Source organism: Pinus tabuliformis, chromosome 3_2, assembly GCF_031772625.1.
Source record: "Pinus tabuliformis cultivar Carrire ecotype Pingquan chromosome 3_2, CPIR1, whole genome shotgun sequence".
Taxonomy (NCBI): Eukaryota; Viridiplantae; Streptophyta; class Pinopsida; order Pinales; family Pinaceae; genus Pinus; species Pinus tabuliformis.
This window is the reverse complement of record NC_142302.1, coordinates 1,059,257,395-1,059,265,019: the sequence shown is the minus strand read 5'-3', so window position 1 is coordinate 1,059,265,019 and position 7,625 is coordinate 1,059,257,395.

The window sequence follows — 7,625 nt, the reverse complement described above, 5'->3', positions numbered from 1 at the left end:
AAATCAAAGCTGCAAAACAATGAAGGTCAGCAACATAGACAAGATGATCACGCATGCCACTAGTTATGAAAAGAAAAGAAGGAAAACTGTCCCGGGCTCGCCTAAGAAACCTGCATAACACACTGATCAGTCATGAAAAAGTGCAGAAATGTAAATCAACAGAATCAAAGTTTATGTACAGCTATTATACATGATAAAAACGCAGCAATTTAAAAGACATCTGTACAGCTAATATACATGAAATAAAAGAAAGAAATGCAAGAAATTAAAGTTACTATACAAGACTTCAGCAAACAGGGGCCCTCTGCCTACTTCAGCCGATTCAATGAGCAGTTATACGCTTAGATGTAAAACAGTCTTCTCATGTATTAAACATCAAAATGTCAAGTACAGTGGGGAGTTCAAACAAAATGTTTACAACAACGACTAACTATACAGCGTTCAAGGACACTCTATTTATAGGAAGAAAGCAAACTGATTTAACTAAATCTATGCTATTCGATCAGCTGTTTAAAAACACGTGAATCCTCTACATCCTCGGATCTAGGTAACTGTCATAGTGATCATTCAATCTAGAGAGTATGGTTGTTGGATTCGTGTTTTCTAGATCGTCTCCGTGGCTGAGGATGATGCCACCTAGCTTCACGTGCCCAAAAACATAGCAACGTAGAGCCATGCCACCGTTGAACACTTCTGTTGACCGGTATTTTCCTCCTCGTTGACCGCGGGCTTTTATGGCTGTTCTGGGTGATCTAGAGGGACACGTACCATGTCCTTGACTACTGGAACTTGCCCATGTGGCTCATCTTCACGGAGGACACCTGTAACATATCATTTAATAAAACAGCTGTGGAATCCAGTGTTGGCTGCAGAAACCTGGATCAGCTGCGGAAACCTGTGTTGGCTGTGGAAACGCAGCATTCTGAACCAAAATTCTAAACCAAACAATAGTCATTAGCAGAGTTATAAAACCATGTAAAAAGTCCTAAAATACAATGATTTAATCAACTTGGTGGATGAAATGAGTGGGAAAAGGAGGCTGAGAGGTGTATGGGAAGGTACACGTTCAAGGCTCTACATACCCCCACTGTGAAGGTGTTGCATGTCCTCATGCAACCAAAACTTAGTTCTTTTCCTCAATCCATGTGCTCTGATGCTTCTGCAAGAACATCCAGCCTTCTTCTCTTTCTCCTTGATGCCAAAATGGTCCTTGGTTTCTTGACTAGACATCTGAACTTCAAGTTAATCAGTGTCCTGCTTAGCTTTTTGCACTTTTTCTTCAGCTTTCTATTCTTCTTTTTCCATAGTCCTAAGTGAAGCATGGTATTGTCATGGACAATCTTGTCCACTTTACTTTGTTCTTTCAATGCTTCATTCTCTTGTTTAATATGCCTATTCACGACTTCCAGTTCAAATATTTCCTGTTTTAGAGACTGCACTTGTGCATCAAGTGGCAAGGTGACACTGGGTCCTGCAGCTGACTGTTCCAAGGACTCCAAATAATTATATGCTTCTTGCTGGGTGGAATCTACCTCAGGTGTTTTTCTCGGCCGGAACTCAAATTCTGGTGGAGGAGGATTGTTTTCTCTTTCCGGCCGGAAAGGGCTTTCCTCACGTGGAGGAGTTGACTCAATGTCATGCTGAGTTTGAGGTGTTCCTTCACTTAGATCAATGAAGTGTGATTGTTTTTCTTGGGTCACTTCTTTCTTTTCTTTGAGCCTACTGCTTCTTCTCACATATGGACTAGTGCTCTCTTTTTGGGCACTCTGTTTTTATTTTTGTTCTCTCTTTTTGATGGAAGCAGTACAAAGATATGCTAATCTATCGGCCAGAGTTTGAGAATCTTCTTCTACAGATGGTTTAGGGGATGGATATGTCTCTCGAACAGTTATTTTTCCTTTATCCTTCTTCTGCTTCTTATTTCTAGCTCCCTCCCCTTCTTTTTCTTGAACAATTTCCTGAGTGTCTACTGTAGGAAGGTCCTGGGCTGTGACATTTCTTTCTCTCCTCCTACTTCTTTTTGGGATTTTTGGAGAACTGCTGGCGGAGGCTTCAGTTACTTCTTGGAAGTGATTTCTGATTAAAAACTTTTCCCAAGTATCATTATTATTTTTCAATTGATCCTCAATGAGAATTCTGATGAGCCCATGATGGTAAAGGTGGGATTCAATATGGCCTACATGTTTCTGGACAGTGGAGCTCATTTTCTTCAGGCTTGCTAACAGGAAGTAAGGTAAATTAAGGGTATGACCCTCCATGAAATTCATCATAATCCTTGCATGATACATGTACATAGTGCCAAAGCGGCCCTCGCATGTAATAAACTTCTGAACAAGTAATAATAGTGTAGACCATTCTTCTTTGATTACATGCACAGGAATACCTTTAGTAAATATAGAAGTGTCCATACCTGGATTTTTAAGCATGACTTCCCATCCTTGATCATCCAGACCTCTGTTTTTAAACCATCTGTTATAGACATTTTTGTGCCTCGCGTCATGGAGCATGAAATGTCGATAATTACAGGGATCCTCAATCCCTAAACATGTTGTTCTTACCCCTAAAAGAACAAGGTCATCAAACAACAGCACTTCCAATCAGTTCTCCACCTGAAAACACTTCAAAACAGGCTTATTTTTGGATCATGTCAGCTGCTCCACTGAGCTTCTGCGCTGGAATGCAACTGTTCCTCCTTGTACCTGCGCTGGAAGTCAAGATTAATGAAGGCTACCTGCGCTGGGCGAGATTGGCCAAGTGGCACAGTCATCCTGCAAGGTGTCAACTGCCCAGGAAGCTTCCAAACTGACACTTGGTTCATGAGATTCGCCCTGTGATGAGTAAGAGGTACTTGATCACCATGTGTAAGCAAGGATCTCCAAGTGGACTCAAGAACTGAAGTTTAACTGAAGAGGGAGAGGACACTAGTCAGCTCTATGCCAGCCTCAAGCTGACTCATCCTCTCTTCTTCTCTCCTATATATAGAGCTCTTCTATGAGGTCTAGGGAGGCTGGAATTTTGTGTAAAGCAAGGAGGTGCTGTTGGATTACAGTTAGATCTATTGGGTGATTGTTTTACTAGAGGTGAAGAGGAGAGTTCTTGCTGCTGGGGAGGTGCTGCTGGATTGGAGCCATCATTGGTTGTAACCTTCTCAGAACCCTGTTACTTCTATCAATAAAGTTTTGCATGTTCTCCTATATACTTGTATTGCATTGATGTATTGTATTTACATGTATATTTGATTCACTCTAATCCATGTATCAGTTATGAGTACTTGTATCTTGTAGTTTCCTCTCTTGTTTTGTGCAGATCTGTGTGTAGCTGGACCGGCAAAGAGAGCAAGGAGCTGGGAACAAGAGACAAAGAGAGAGGACAAGGATCGACTAAGCGAAGGACACCAGGTTGGTTAATCTTTTCTTCCTTCTCTCTGTACTTTCATAAAGGAAAACATCAAAGCTTTACTTTCAGTTGTTGCTAAAGACTGTCACCTTTAGAGTAGGGACAGGGTCATCCGCATCGGATACTTTTCCCCACAACAAACTGGCGACTCCGCTGGGGAGCCTAGTATCTTGTTGGTGTTTGTAGTATTTTGCTATTCATTTCTTGAAGAAAAGAGTACCAAATCGAAAAGCTTTTGACTATATCAAAAGCGAAGTAGAGGAACTGCTACTCTTGCTCATTGGCTGAGCAAATTCAAGATTTGAAGAGCTTATCTACAAAAGACTTTTTACTCTTTGTGATAGATCTTCATCCTCTTGATCATCCCTTAGCCTGTACTTGACCTATAGCTTTTTATTTCATCAAAAACAGTGCATTTTTGAGCTTTTTATGACCCGGAAAACTTTGTAGACGAAACTCTCGTGAGTCAGTGCAGGCTGTCCACAGGCAGTCTGCATTACAGCGCAGGTGCTCCCTTCGGGAACTGCGCTGAGAGTGAAACTGGCAGACTAGAACCTGCGCTGGTCCAGTTAGCCCTTGTCTTGCTCAGTCTTCCTATTGTGTCTTGGCCCTGTTTGCACTTGTTTTTGGTTGATTGCTTGCTGGTTATTGTACTTGCTGTAAGCCACTTCTCCTTGACGTTATTCCGCCTCAGTTGTGTGATGAAACTGTGAATGTTCTTTCAGTATTTCTTGTTTCAGTTACAGTTTCCCATTGTGAAAAAGCGAACCAGTATAGCTGTGACCTCTTAGATCCTGAACTGTAAAAGTGTCTTTGTGATCTTATGAGCTAGTTTTATTACTGTTCATGGCTATTTGAGTTTGTTTGCTCTTCATTTCATGGTTTGAATCTATACATTTCCTGTGTTTAAACAAGTCTATCATAAGGTGTCTTTTTGATTGTGGACAAGCTTGTTTATTTCTACTTGAAATTAGATTCAAAATTATACAACAGTTTCCTTTTTGTCTAGCATCAACATTAAGGATAACGAAAATAAATACATGCATTGTGCATTTTGCATTTGACTGTGTGCTTGACGATTTAGGAAGATGTGCTTTTTAGTGTGTGTTCTTTGATCTGTGGAAAAAGTTGTATCTTTCTTTTCCCTCAAGTAGATTAAGGTTTTCAAAGTTGAAAGTTTGAAAAGATTTGCTTCTCATTCTTAGATTGCATATAGGAAGTTGTATATATACATCTCGTGGCGAACCTGAAAGGCAAACTGTTAAGAAAGATCAACATTAAAATAAACTCAATTTACATAACAACGCTTTGGAATTTAACGCAAACATCTAGAGGTCTAGGTAGAGACGTGTTCCGGCGTCGTTAAACATAGTGACTGTCGATCTCTACGAAGGTGGGTGATTCCTCCTGAGAGTCGGTGGCACTAACACGGACTTGAGCTCCCGCGTACCGTCGCGTATATTGGGAGACCCCTATAGGCTTTTATCCTTTATCCTTAGGAAACCGTGTCGGCCGCCCTACTGATCGCGATGCAGTGAACACAGCATTCACGAAGATCGACCACCCGTACCGTAAAACGTATTCTGTGGTTTCACGAAAGGTTTGGCACACCCTCTGCCTAGATCTCCAGAGCAGTTTCTTTTGGCCTTTTTCAAACTCTATAACTGAAAAAGTCCAACCGAGCATTTGTCACTTCGGGCTCGTTAATACATCGAAGGCGACTAGAGTCATCTTTAGCTTTTTCTCGACTCTTAAAACATGAAAAAGCAAGTTTGTGTCTAAAAGCGTCGTTAATAAAATTTATTTTAAAGCGGAACATAATCACCTGTTATTCCCACGTTGATCTTTCAGTTGAAAAGTATGGAGCCCACCAACCAAGGAAGTAACCTTGGCGGAAGTCCAAATCCCTTCTCCTCTTGGGGAGATGTTGGTGCGCCTCATATGGCTACATTGTCGCTTCCAGGATTGACAATCGGCCTTCCTGTATGGCTCTTTTCAACTAATGTAGTCCAGATCGCCACTAATCCTGAGCAGTCGAATCAACAGTCAGAACAATCTAGAACTACCCACCAGCCTTCTACTTCTTATGATACTTCCTCTGATCCTTCATCTTCGCAAGGTAGAGCCGGCAAAAGTCAGCCTCCCAAGGAGAAGAAGGAAAAGAAGAAGAGAGAAAAGAAGCAGAAGGAGCCTCTGGCAAAGGCGACTGGGGGCAAGCAGAAGAAAGCTGACAAAAACCCACACACTGCACCGACCGGGCCTAAAACACCATGTGTCATTTGCAAAGGGATCCACTTCCATCGTGATTGTCCTTGTATTCCCCGGATACTAAGGGACTGGTCCCCAAGGTTGCACAATCCGGTAGCATCAACCTCTGGTTGTCATGTTGATTGCATTCCGTCAACTAGCGAGAGTGAAGGACGAAGAAGGGGACCAAGATCACCCTGTCTATTGTGTGAAGGCAATCATGCCATCCACAAATGTCCATTCTTAGATGAGGCCAAGAGAGTTTTGGAAGATCGCCCGGTGTCACCGGTGCAACTTCCACCTGGATATCAAAAACTCGCGCCTAATCCCTCGATAGTTGAAAATCCAGTTGAACCACTCAAGTGGTCAGCTGAAGTGTCGGTCATTGAGAATGAACCTACTGAATCTAGACCAGACGAAAGTCTAAAGGTCGATACGGCAGTTGGCCTGGTTCTTCCTTCAGAGGTTCTATCATCCAATGACTCCGTCATTAAAGACCCGTCTTCAAATGACACCGTCGCCGAAGAGTCATCTTCATGCGACACCCTCACTGATGAGAACAAGGATGACACCATCCAGGTTCTTTTCATCAGCACCGATTCCGATGAGCATCAGGGAAATGCGCCCATTCCTTTATCGCAGGAAGGAACATCATCAGAGTCATATCCGGCCGTATATTCGATCCCACCACCAAGCAACCTGGTTGTATCCTTTGATTGGAATCAACTAGGCAGACCCCGGTTACCAGCCAGTGTACCGTTCAGAATCATTGTCCAGATCTATAGAATGATTATGGCTGGTACTATCATTGATGAAGGGGCGTCTGTGAGTATCCTTTCCTCTGTTGCTTGGAAAGCACTGGGTTCCCCAGCGCTTTTACCTGAGTTGAGAAATCTCTCAGGTTTTGATAAAGGAACCAGTCGACCATTAGGGATCCTCCCCGATGTACCTGTTACATTGAAAGGGAAGACCGTCACGATGAACGCGTTGGTAGTTCAAGGACCCTTGGATTATAACCTACTCCTTGGACGCAACTATATTTATTGCATGGGAGCGATAGTCTCCTCACTCTTTAGAGTAATGTGTTTTCCACATGAAGGAAGGGTGGTCAAGCTCGTAGACCAACTTTCATTTCCGGGATCTCGCATCGCAAATAGTCAAATACCAATCCTAAATGGTCTGTTCAATCAAGATTCGCCTCCGCCCCCAGTCCTCCTTCCCGATGAGCGCGAGTGATTCGGAAAGAAAGACTAGGACCCAGGGGGCATGCACCCTGGTCTGCTTCGGGCAGAAGAAACTCCGGGTATAAGACAGAATTTCCGCAGAAGAACATGACTAGTCCGTACCCCGTCCGTAGGAAGTGGGGTTGTTCTGGAATAATGATCTTTTGTTAAAGTTATGTGTTTGGGAATCATTCACCTTTGTCTAAAAAAGTGGGCAATGCCCAAGTAGGAATTCCCTTATTACAACAAGTAGTCACCATCTTTAAATTCAAGCCTCGCCCATCGAAACATATGTTTTGAAGGATAAGCAGGGGCAGTCTACGAAGAAGGAGACCGTATTGTTGTGACAGAGGGTAACCATCTTTGGACAACCCAATGATAGACACCGCCGAAGGAAGAGATTGATTTGCGGTAGCAAATCGAACCGTCTTTGGAATAATAAGAAAGAGGCAAGCCTCCCTCAATAATACCAATGTTTTATCTTTGAGTGGTGTTCTTCTATTGTCACAAATAGCTGTTTGTTAAAAGTGGGCCGACGGGAAGCCTGAGTACTGCGTAAGACCCCTTAAAATAACGAGAAGACAAGTATCGTTAGCATTAGATTAGCAAGATGACAAGTAAATGTGAACACCCAAAGAAAAGCGGAAGTAAGGGAGAGGAGGGGCAGCCTCGAAATTCTATCCTATACCTGGGGGCATGCAAACCTTCTGGAGTGCAAGCTAGGGGCGGTTATTTATCTGGTTTTAAGATTAGCCGTTT